Genomic DNA, 12,972 nt, shown 5'->3' with positions numbered 1-12,972 from the left:
ACAAATTACAACTGGAATTTAAACACTAGTAACTATACATTGATATATATATATATATATATAGGAGATATTAATTTATATCTATTTTAGTTGATATATATATTTATATGTTTTTTTATCAAAGTAACAAAATACACACACACACACACACACACACATATATATATATATATATATATATATATATATATAGGGGGCTGCTAGAATGAGAACCACCCCGAGTTGTAAGAACCGCGAGAACTACACCCCACGGAGCGCCGTTCGCCATGATTTATTTTTACAACTAGATGTGTGTATTATAAACACAGCCGTAAAAAATCATGGCGAACGACGCTCCGTGGGGTGTAGTTTTTTACACCACAAGTTTGGTGTTTTTTAATTTTTTTTCTTTTTTCTTTTTTTTTCACCAAACTTGTGGTGTAAAAAACTACACCCCATGGAGCGCCGTTCGCCATGATTTTTTACGGCTGTGTTTATAATATACACATCTACTTGTAAAAAAAAATCATGGCGAACGGCGCTCCGTGGGGTGTAGTTCTCGCGGTTCTTACAACTCGAGGTGGTTCTCATTCTAGCGGCTCCCTATATATATATATATATATATATATATATGTAGAGGATCCTGTACATTAATTCAGAAGTGTGAGAAGTGTATTATAACACTATATATAACACTATATAACACTATATAACAAATATAACACTATAGTTTGTCTAATAGCATGTCTATGATAGATGTATAGTATTATATATTGTTATATAGTGTTACATAGTGTTATATGGTGTTACATAGTGTTATACGGTGTTTATATGGTGTTATATATTGTTATATATAGTGTTATAATACACTTCTCACACTTCTGAATTAATGTACACTATCCCTACCCTATAATATATATATATAGGACAAAGATCCGTTAGGAACCACCCTTTATTGCGAGAACCGCGAGAACCAATGTGAACACAACCAAAAATGCCTAAAAATAGCTAAAAAACACACAATTTTTTTTAATATTTTTTATGAAAAAATCGCTACTTTTGGTAGCAAAAAAAAAATTAAAAAATTTTTTTTGGGCTACTAAAAGTAGCGATTTTAACATAAAAAATATTAGGAAAATTGGTATTTAATAAACCAACCTTTGCCCAGTTGGTAAATAATAATCCAACCTATAGAATTGGTATATAATAATCCTACCTATCAATATGTTGGTACTCAATGAACCTCCGTTAGTTTTTTTAACTGAAGTTAGTTTTTAAGTTTTATTTATTACACAAACAGTCCCTGTAGTTGTAATTTACTAGTTTTAACTATGAGTTAATAGCCAAAATGGTCCCTGAGGTTAATAGCCACAGCACCGCCACCACCACCACCGCACCGCCACCACCACCGCCACCACCACCACCACCACCGCACCGCCACCACCACCATCTCTGTCTTTGATCATCGACGCCTAAGGGGTTTGAATTCAGATGCAGCAACAGACGATGACTGACCAAAAACATCATAGATCCAATAGCTCTAGCGACGGTGGTGGTGGTGGTGGCGGTGCGGTGGTGGTGGTGGTGGCGGTGCGGTGGTGGTGGTGCTGTGGCGATGGTTACCGTGGTGGAGGTGCTGTGGCGATGGTGGTGGTGGCGGTGCTGTGGCGGTGGTGGTGGTGGCGGTGGTGGTGGCGGCGGTGGTGGTGGTGGTGGTGGTGTGGCTATTAACCTCAGGGACCATTTTGGCTATTAACTCACAGTTAAAACTAGTAAATTACAACTATAGGGACGGTTTGTGTAATAAATAAAACTTAAAAACTAACTTCAGTTAAAAAAAACTAACGGAGGTTCATTGAGTACCAACATATTGATAGGTAGGATTATTATATACCAATTCTGTAGGTTGGATTATTATTTACCAACTGGGCAAAGGTTGGTTTATTAAATACCAATTTTCCAAAATATTAAAAAAAAATTTAGATTTTTTTTTATTTTTTTAGGTTTTTTGGGGGTTTAGTTTTTAGCATTTTAGCTTGGGGAGTGGGGGGTTAGGTTTTTTTTTTTTGGGGGGGGGGGGGGTAGGGGTTAGGTTTTTTTAGGTTTTTTTTTAGATATTTTAGGTTGTGTTCACATTGGTTCTCGCGGTTCTCGCATGAACCTTACCATATATATATATATATATATATTAGGCGACTGCTTGCTTAGTATTGCATTTCGTTCTCGTCATATTTCCAGACGAGTCTTTCCCCGATTTGGCGAATCTGGTTTCCTTCTTCAATTAACTCTTCACCGCACTGGCGAAGTTCTACAACATTCTCATGGCTCATTGGTGGCATTAGGGCTGGCACTGGCTCAGGGTAAAGTGGTGCTGGTTCTTCGTAGGGGTATGGGTTATCCAGTAATTCCTGAATTGCCCAGTCGTTGGCCCATCACTGATTTAAAAGGTTCGGTGCTGGAATCCTAGGTATCTTATTTAGATCAAAGGCTGGGATTAGAAGTTGGTTTTCCTGGTTTTGTTCTAGACTAATGGGCTGGTCAGGGAATAAAGGAAGTAATTGCGGTTCTGGTACTGCTACTTGGTTGAACTCAGATTCTCCTTCTACATTTCCAAACATGTGAAAGTTGGCCATGTCTATCCAATTCTTCTTCCCATAAAGGTCTAGCTTCTGGATTTTGGGTATTTCTCTCAGCTCTATTCACTATTCTTTGTTGTTGAAATTTTCTCATCCTTTTTCTCCTTTCTGATTTTGCTCTATTAAACCAACCTCTCTTTTTAGGGGGAAAAGGTTCTTCGGATTTGGCTTTTAAAAACAAAGATATCCTCGGCATCGGCGGTGTATCCAGGGGTTGGTTAGGATGTTCCTTCATCCATTGGAGAATGAGGTAGATGACGATAAGCGTCAAAAGTACTCTAATCACTCATACTGTAAACTAAGAAAATTGTTAAAATGACATAAAATAATAATATACATATTTACAAAGAATAACACAAAAGTTATGGATATTTCATAACACAATTGTTTAAAATTTAGGCATTTAAAAGAACACATAAATGGCTTAAACCAGTGGCTCTGATACCACCTTTTGTTGCAACCCCGACCCCTACCCCGGGAGCGGGAGCCGCGAGCACGAGCTGGTGGTATCGGTGTTTATTAATTTAGCAGCGGAAATGAGACATCAGGATCGTAGTTAGGAAATAAATTTCAGAGTTTCAAAACACCAAACTTTAATATTAAACAAATGGGATAAAATCCATATTTCATTTATAATATCTTTATAGGGATAAACCCTAGTTGCTAAAAACATAAACTTTTATTTAGGTAACTTTATAGCCACTTTCTTTAAGCCTTCAGTGCTCCATAGCTGGCTTCTAATAGCTTTCACATCAAGTTACCTGAAACGCGTTTTGAAAATATTTTATCAGCAAGAAATACTGGCGAGTACAATCCAGTTTACAAAAATGACCTTTTATAACATTACAGTATTGAGAGCGATAAAAATGTTTATATCTACCCAATTACTTGTAACACCCGTCTAATTACTATTTGAATTTAATAATAATTCATATGATTTTTTTTTAAAGACGTCCAATTAAAACATAAGATCCAAAGTAACAGAACATTAGTCAACAACCGACTAATTCAACTATTCATAAGTTGTTAGCAACTTGTTTACATCCCAAAAATATTGTCTATTAAAGTTAGATAACGCGGAAGCTTCAAAAGTGTGTTCGGTTCTTCAAAAACTTGCTTGATCGCCATCCGTAAGATCCCCATTGTCACCTAGGGTCAAAACCAGTGAAAAACGTTAGCCTTGACATTTATCTAGTACATACAATCAAGTTCCGACATCGAAATATGAAAGTAAAATAAAATTTTAGAAAAGTATCCTGCCGCGTGTCGCGACAGGTTTCATTCCATCTGTCGCGTATCGCGGCAGTTGTCGCGTGTCGCGGAACAACTGAAGAATCCTGCTGCGTGGCGCGGGAGGAACGTTTTTCCAGCAAGTTCGGTTCTGTGACCTGCATTTGCTGCCAGTTCCGGAAAATTCAGATTTTGGACTAAAATGACCATAACTTTCCGCTCGGTTGTCCGTTTTAGGTGATTCTTTTTCCTATACGTCTGTAATTAAATTACCGACGTATCTATTATAACTATCATACCGAAAATTTGGTTTACGGGCTGAAAGTTTATAAATCCCTGATATATATTTGTTCGACCCGTCTAGTTTTGCACTAAAACTATCATCAATATTTTTATGACCACTAAGCTTGTTTTACCCTTCTTCCGGGCTTACGATCATTGGCATTTCATTACCAATTCCATGGTTTACGCTCGTATGATCTACAATCGCCAAGGGATTTCCCAATAATTTCTTAGTATCAATTAAACACACATTTATTTGACCCGTTTGGTCGATTTATGGAGTTCACCATTTCATTAATAACCAAATGTTTTCTAATCTAGTTTTGACCGTTCAATTAAGTAGTGATCATCACCACCTTAACTAATACAAATCCTTATTCTAAAACCCAACTTTGAATAACTACAATATCAAATTATCGTAATGTAACGAAACAAGTTACATACTTACATAAATTATCAACATTGGTTTCTAACCACAACTACCCATTCCCGGGCTTGTCAATCTTAGCGTATCACGTCCATTCCATGGGTTACGCTTTTATAACTCAACTTTAATGAGTGACGTTTAAGTCACTTTGAACACTACCATTTCGACCATTATTTTAACTTGTTTCTTTATCTAGTGAGTTACATCACTTTATTTATTTTCCGTACATGACTAATTAAACAATATTATCAACCAACATTTCTAATCAACTATTTTGACCCGTTTGGTTTGTCGAGTGAACTTCGTCACTTCTATGACATACCAAACTCGCAATTGACACTACAATTTCATTAACATTTCTAAGACTATTGTTTATGCATAACGTAACGAAACCGAAGTTACGTACCTTTAGTGCACGCCCTTCAACGCGAATCGCCACCGGCTTGTCCACTCGACGCTCCGGTATCTTTTCCTATAGAGTTCAATCACGACTTGTTTAGAACTCCTTTTCAACCATATATCACATAATTTTGTCAAATCATCACGATCATGCATCTTACTTTAAATTTCAATTTCGAGCCTTCTTTGAGGCATTTCAACAAACACTTTAAGGGCAGAATTTTACATGATTATATAGCAAATCCCTAGCTTATCATCTAACCCAAAATTCACATCAATCAACCCTTTTTACACAATTGTTAACTTCTAAAATCCTGAAGTCACTTTACCATTGTCAAATTACACTAGAACAACACCCAATTTCCTAGTATTTATCAAGTTCTACAAAACCCACTTATCACCTACAAGGTTGTTCATGGATTTTACTAAAATTTCACATGATTTCAACTTGTATTTGTCTAGGGTTTGTCCCTAGACTCTATATTGTTCCTAGTTCATCATAAAACAAACATGCAACCATACAATTCAGATTTTTCCCAATTTCATGAGAATTTCAAGTTGAGAGTTTTCATCAAATTTTACATACCTTGTAACCCCCTTGTGGTGAGGATCACTATTCTATGCTTGATTTTCGATTTGGATCCAAATTTGGTCTTCAATTTGAGCAATTTAGATGAGCTAGGGTTTCATGGGGGTTTCTTGGTCGTCCCCTGTGTTTTGTACGACCAACACACACACTTAAAGTGTGTGTTTGGTATTTTTGTTTTGTTTTAATAATTAAAGTTTCACACTTGACAACTTCGGTCCCCCATCTATTATTAAGTTAGATTTTTTCATGTTTTCAACTACGTTTCTAGTTTTAACTACACTTATGACTAACTAGGTTATTTATTCCTAGTTAGTTTATTCTTGATTATTTTATACTTTATAATTTCAATATAAAGTTTTATATTTTCGGGGTGTTACAAGTCCACCCCCCTTAAAAAGGGTTTTGTCCCCGAAACCTTCTTTAAGTAGTCCTTTGGTTTGGACCTAACCATCCCAGTTTCGTTTTTAAGGCATTCTTTCTTTTACCCAAAAGTTATCCTTTGCCTTGACGCATGCGTCTATTACGTGTAAATCCTCACGGACCGTAACTTGTGTCTCGCATTTCTTATCTCGTCACCTATTTGTCCCGATTACCACTTGATTACCCGATAGTATGAGTTTGCCAATATGCTTATTCCATACTGCTCTATATTGATAAGTGTTTTATATAATTCACGACACTATTTTGACTTTTGATGATCTTATCAGCTAGACTGGCTAGTTACTGTCCCCTCGTGTCCCGTTAATTTGGGTATATCCCTTTGCTATATTCAGACTTACGTGAGTTTATGATCTCCTATTCCGTAACTCACGCTACAACATGATTATATTCCACATCACTCTTTGTGATCATGATCGCATCGCATCATATCATGTTTAAGTTTTTCATAAGCTTTTCATTTTCAAAATCTTCTTTCTAACGTATCGCATCATGTCTTACACCTATCGGTGTTAAGACCTATATCCTTTATTAGTAACTATTCCCTAATTTGTCTCATAATACTCTTATCCGTTAAACGTTGTCTCTTACTAAAACTGAATTTTAGTTTAACGTTTATCTCTTCATCTTATGTCAATAACTCATATCTAGGAGTCGACGACAAGAACTTATTCTTTTCTGTTTTTATACTACGCGGGGAATCATAACTGCTTCCCACGCTTTATATTATCGACCCGTAGGTTCCTTCACTTAGCCTCGTAGGATATTTTTATTAGATCTTCACCCCCCCCCTTTTTTAAGGTGGGACCTGTTAGTTTGTTTCTGTGTATTTGTGACCCAAGGGTCATTTTGGTCTCGTAGACCTTTATATTGTTTATAACCCGAAAGTTGTAGTGATTCCGTAGATCACCTTCTACTCGTGTCTTTATTTAATTACATATATACATATGGCGTCAGGGCACCCCCTTTTACGTTTTGAATAATTTATACATATATATATATATATTTTATTTTTTTATTTTTTATTTTGAAATCCATTTGACCTTAACCGAAGTCTAAGGCTACACTCTTTTTCTTTCAGATTATCTTTCTGACTCTATGACTTCTTACATCGTTTTCACGACTGTTTATCCTATTCGTTCCGTTATTTGGTTTATGCCCCTACTCCTTTTCAACCCGTTACCCGGTTTCTTTATCATCATGTTTTAACACTTCTGTTTCACTGGTTTGCATTTTCCTTTCTATACTCTTTTACGACCTATCACACAGGTTCATTAATATTTCACGGTTCCATTATTCATTTTGCGCTTACTTGGACTATTGAGTATTATACTTTAGTCAGCCCGTCCACATAGAAATAGTTAAACATAACTATCAAAATTTCTGTTTTTGTAAAATTTTATCGTCTTTTAGTCATAACTCTTAATCCAAGTCTTTTGACTTTTAGTCTGCACCACCGTCTCTTGGTTTACGTATAGATCCGTATTCCTATTCATCTATCGGGTATTTTACCGAAGTCATTATCAAAGCAGCCATTTCGACATGTATTAAGACTTGGTTTTGATTTATTCAGTAGTATTAGCGTATTCCATCGCCCTTATTTCCACCAAGCCTTTTATTCTTTCCTTCTTTTTGTTTGACTTGTCCGTGTGTGCTTCATTGCTTATGATAGTCAACTTTACTCCTACTCCCTAACATTCTTGTTTGTTGGTTTATACTTTTATTTACCTAAATTCGTATCCCTTCCCTTGGGCTTATTACTTTAATGTAACACACTCCCGTCATCCGACTTCCATTTACCTTTATTATCAAGTATTTTGCTTATTTGATCCGAACACCACCTTTCTGTCATTAGCGACCTTTAGGTCTGTTTCTTTTACTAATGTTCCGAAGGCCCATTTCTTAAGTCTTATTTAGTAAAACCACTGTTATGGTCATACGACTTTTGGGGTTTACCCGTTCTTATTCTAACATTTTCATAAAGTTTATTTTGCTAGGCTTTTATATAATCACATCCATCACTGCGATCACCCTTCTTCCTCATGAGGATTTGATTAATAATGTATTACTTGGATGGTCACCCATAACCAAGTTTCTAAATTTGCATTTATTGATACTTTATTATTCATAGGAGCGAATAATACGTATCATCCATTTAACTTCTTTTTCGCGGATATTCTCGGTCCGAGTCTTAATTTCTCATCTTTAACCTTAATCCTACTGTAACAATAACAAAATTAATTCATTTGATTTTACTATTGTTTATCGTTGCATAAAATTTATCTACATCGTTTGTTGATGTAAATGACGCTCCTACGCGTCTTATTTAGTTCGGCGAAGTCTATAATCTTGTCTTCGTTGTTTATTATTGTTGCAATTTTCGGGTTCGGGCGTAATTACACTCCTTCCCATTTCAACGTTTATTCACTTCATTAAGTTCCCGGGTTCGAGTGTACGCGCACTCCTTCCCATTGCAATTTTCATCGGGATTACTTTTTGTCTCGACTCCACATGCTCACCATTATTTATTTTCTTATCTACATATATATACACATTTATATAGGTATTTCTTTTACATAATTTTCCCAATTCATTACTCATATATGCCCTTACGCAACTATCATTCGCACTTGCATCGAATAAAATTTGTGTTAAATTAAATTAACAAGAAGCATACCTGAAATGACATCAGGTTCAGCTTTAGCCTCTGTGGCTGTTATATAAAACGACCTTGTCCTTGACTTTTGAGCATCAGACATTGTGTCGGTTGCATCTTTGGTTCCAAGCCTCTCTGGGCGTTTAAACTTCTTATGTCTTGGCTTACCACATGTGCCCTTGTGAATTTTTCCACAAAATTTGCACTGATGTAACACACTTTTTGTAACTCCTCTCTTGGGAGCTTTATTAGACTTGGATTTCTTTACGGAACTTGGATTCATATCCAACACCCTCCTTTCTTCTATTTCTTGTAATATGCTGTCTTTCAATTTAGCCATCATATCGTCCACCATGGCACGATTGTGGTTTGTAATCTATCAATATAATGTGATAGACTATTTTCTAGAGCTTTTCCGACTGCCTCGGAAATCTTAGCTTTCATTTGTTCAGTCAATTGAGATGTCGAATCATCTCCGGTTACTCCAGACATTTCTTTAACTGAAACATCCATAATGATTAATCAATAATTATTTAATTCATTTCCATCTTATTATACGGAAATTTATATCACACTCGCTTAATCATAAGTAATGTGTTATTCTTTTCCGGTTTGGTCAAGTACATATCTTGCCTTACCTTTCTTACTTAGTGTATTTCCCAGGTTCGAGCGTATTTATACACTCCTCCCATACACTTTTCACGTATTTCATACCGTTTACATCAATTATTAAACATCTCATTTATAACATAACTTTGTTTGCTTTGGTTTAGCCAAGTTCGTAACTTGCTTTGACCGTTCTCATTCAGTGCACCTTCTGGGTTTGAGTGTATTAACGCACTCTTCCCGTGCACATTAATTTCCACCTCTTTTACTTACATAGGATAACATCTACTGAAATAAATAATTAATCCTTACCGGACGATCATCAAGCTTGAACCAAACACTTTGTTGACAACCTTGAGCTCTGATTAACAACTTGTAACACCCGTCTAATTACTATTTGAATTTAATAATAATTCATATGATTTTTTTTAAAGACGTCCAATTAAAACATAAGATCCAAAGTAACAGAACATTAGTCAACAACCGACTAATTCAACTATTCATAAGTTGTTAGCAACTTGTTTACATCCCAAAAATATTGTCTATTAAAGTTAGATAACGCGGAAGCTTCAAAAGTGTGTTCGGTTCTTCAAAAACTTGCTTGATCGTCATCCGTAAGATCCCCATTCCATCTGTCGCGTATCACGGCAGTTGTCGCGTGTCGCGGAACAACTGAAGAATCCTGCCGCGTGGCGCGGGAGGAACGTTTTTCCAGCAGGTTCGGTTCTGTGACCTGCATTTGCTGCCAGTTCTGGAAAATTCAGATTTTGGACTAAAATGACCATAACTTTCCGCTCGGTTGTCCGTTTTAGGTGATTCTTTTTCCTATACGTCTGTAATTAAATTACCGACGTATCTATTACAACTATCATACCGAAAATTTGGTTTACGGGCTGAAAGTTTATAAATCCCTGATATATATTCGTTCGACCCGTCTAGTTTTGCACTAAAACTATCATCAATATTTTTATGACCACTAAGCTTGTTTTACCCTTCTTCCGGGCTTACGATCATTGGCATTTCATTACCAATTCCATGGTTTACGCTCTTATGATCTACAATCGCCAAGGGATTTCCCAATAATTTCTTAGTATCAATTAAACACACATTTATTTGACCCGTTTGGTCGATTTATGGAGTTCACCATTTCATTAATAACCAAATGTTTTCTAATCTAGTTTTGACCGTTCAATTAAGTAGTGATCATCACCACCTTAACTAATACAAATCCTTATTCTAAAACCCAACTTTGAATAACTACAATATCAAATTATCGTAATGTAACGAAACAAGTTACATACTTACATAAATTATCAACATTGGTTTCTAACCACAACTACCCATTCCCGGGCTTGTCAATCTTAGCGTATCACGTCCATTCCATGGGTTACGCTTTTATAATTCAACTTTAACGAGTGACGTTTAAGTCACTTTGAACACTACCATTTCGACCATTATTTTAACTTGTTTCTTTATCTAGTGAGTTACATCACTTTATTTATTTTCCGTACATGACTAATTAAACAATATTATCAACCAACATTTCTAATCAACTATTTTGACCCGTTTGGTTTGTCGAGTGAACTTCGTCACTTCTATGACATACCAAACTCGCAATTGACACTACAATTTCATTAACATTTCTAAGACTATTGTTTATGCATAACGTAACGAAACCGAAGTTACGTACCTTTAGTGCACGCCCTTCAACGCGAATCGCCACCGGCTTGTCCACTCGACGCTCCGGTATCTTTTCCTATAGAGTTCAATCACGACTTGTTTAGAACTCCTTTTCAACCATATATCGCATAATTTTGTCAAATCATCACGATCATGCATCTTACTTTAAATTTCAATTTCGAGCCTTCTTTGAGGCATTTCAACAAACACTTTAAGGGCAGAATTTTACATGATTATATAGCAAATCCCTAGCTTATCATCTAACCCAAAATTCACATCAATCAACCCTTTTTACACAATTGTTAACTTCTAAAATCCTGAAGTCACTTTACCATTGTCAAATTACACTAGAACAACACCCAATTTCCTAGTATTTATCAAGTTCTACAAAACCCACTTATCACCTACAAGGTTGTTCATGGATTTTACTAAAATTTCACATGATTTCAACTTGTATTTGTCTAGAGTTTGTCCCTAGACTCTATATTGTTCCTAGTTCATCATAAAACAAACATGCAACCATACAATTCAGATTTTTCCCAATTTCATGAGAATCTCAAGTTGAGAGTTTTCATCAAATTTTACATACCTTGTAACCCCCTTGTGGTGAGGATCACTATTCTATGCTTGATTTTCGATTTGGATCCGAATTTGGTCTTCAATTTGAGCAATTTAGATGAGCTAGGGTTTGATGGGGGTTTCTTGGTCGTCCCCTGTGTTTTGTACGACCAACACACACACACTTAAAGTGTGTGTTTGGTATTTTTATTTTGTTTTAATAAATAAAGTTTCACACTTGACAACTTCGGTCCCCCATCTATTATTAAGTTAGATTTTTTCATGTTTTCAACTACGTTTCTAGTTTTAACTACACTTATGACTAACTAGGTTATTTATTCCTAGTTAGTTTATTCTTGATTATTTTATACTTTATAATTTCAATATAAAGTTTTATATTTTCGGGGTGTTACATTACTCATTCAGTATTTGTCACGTTGGCACTTACAATGACCGTGGTCATATTACTATTGGCTAACTCTTTGTCCAATAGTAACGCTTTATTAGTAGTGTATATAAAACCCCACGTACCGGCAGTAATTGTAGAATACAAAGACTCAATCACTGTAAGTATAACTGAAAAAATTTGAGATCTTGTAACACAGTTTAGTAGAAAAGAGAATGACTCACATTGTAAACTTAGGTATTTCTACGGGCTTTCTGATGACAATTCCTGATTATTTTCTTGAGATTCTATTGAAAACATACAATGCACGCGTGTTAGTAAAATAACCCAAGTCACTTTAGCCATACAACACGAGACAGAACCCCCAACGGACTTAGTCAGGCAGAGCCTCGACATGCGTTGGTGGGTCCTAAATCAATTGGGTAGGGTAACGAATTAGTGATCGGGGGTTAAAATACTTACAACGGGGCATAGCTTCGTGTTTTAGGGGGTATTATTACTTGAAATTTCGTCCAGACCTATAGAGAGAAAATAAAGGTGTGAACGAGATGGGACAATGACATAACTGCTCAATTTATACATTTTTCGGAGGTCTCTCGCGCCCCGCGCCCCGCGACCCGCCTCCCCTGGTCCTCTCGTGCCCCGCGAGGGCACCCTAGCTACGGCTAGGGTCGCCTGGTCACGAGCCTAGCATTGACGCGTATTGTGCCACGTGGCATAAAAGGGTGTCCGACAAGTAAGGCTTCTCGCGCCCCGCGACAAACCCAGGTGGATCCTGTCGCCGCCCGCGAGTGAAAATCAGGATTTTGTTTGTTTCTAATAAAATTAAGGTTATACGTGCTCGGTTTCTCGTTTACGAAGGTTTTAGGGGTGTTTTCAAGGGTTGTTATAGTTTTTATCGGAAAACTATAAAATTAAATATCAAGAAACCCAAAGGACAAATTTTAAACCTTAAAAAAAGATTATCATGATTACGATTAAACTCTTCATTTACCATAAACACACATTTTAAACACTATAAAAGACTGATCATTAGTTTGATTCAAAACATCAACAATTGCGTTTTAAAAAACTGTCTGTCAAAAA

The 12,972-nt window shown here is 36.1% G+C and overlaps 2 long non-coding RNA genes across 2 annotated transcripts; both read right to left on the bottom strand.

The window, feature by feature from the left end:
* Positions 1-3,520: 3,520 nt before the first annotated feature.
* On the bottom strand, positions 3,521-5,666 carry LOC110938993. Its single transcript, XR_002591873.1, has 3 exons — positions 5,540-5,666; positions 4,961-5,026; positions 3,521-3,764 (listed from the first exon to the last, which is right to left on the bottom strand). It is a non-coding gene; the product is annotated as an uncharacterized LOC110938993 (long non-coding RNA).
* A 3,996-nt stretch (positions 5,667-9,662) lies between these two features.
* On the bottom strand, positions 9,663-11,646 carry LOC110938994. Its single transcript, XR_002591874.1, has 3 exons — positions 11,512-11,646; positions 10,933-10,998; positions 9,663-9,984 (listed from the first exon to the last, which is right to left on the bottom strand). It is a non-coding gene; the product is annotated as an uncharacterized LOC110938994 (long non-coding RNA).
* Between the last annotated feature and the right edge of the window lie 1,326 nt (positions 11,647-12,972).

The sequence above is a fragment of the Helianthus annuus genome, chromosome 5, assembly GCF_002127325.2.
Source record: "Helianthus annuus cultivar XRQ/B chromosome 5, HanXRQr2.0-SUNRISE, whole genome shotgun sequence".
Classification (NCBI taxonomy): Eukaryota; Viridiplantae; Streptophyta; class Magnoliopsida; order Asterales; family Asteraceae; genus Helianthus; species Helianthus annuus.
This window is presented reverse-complemented; position numbering and strand designations above follow the sequence as displayed.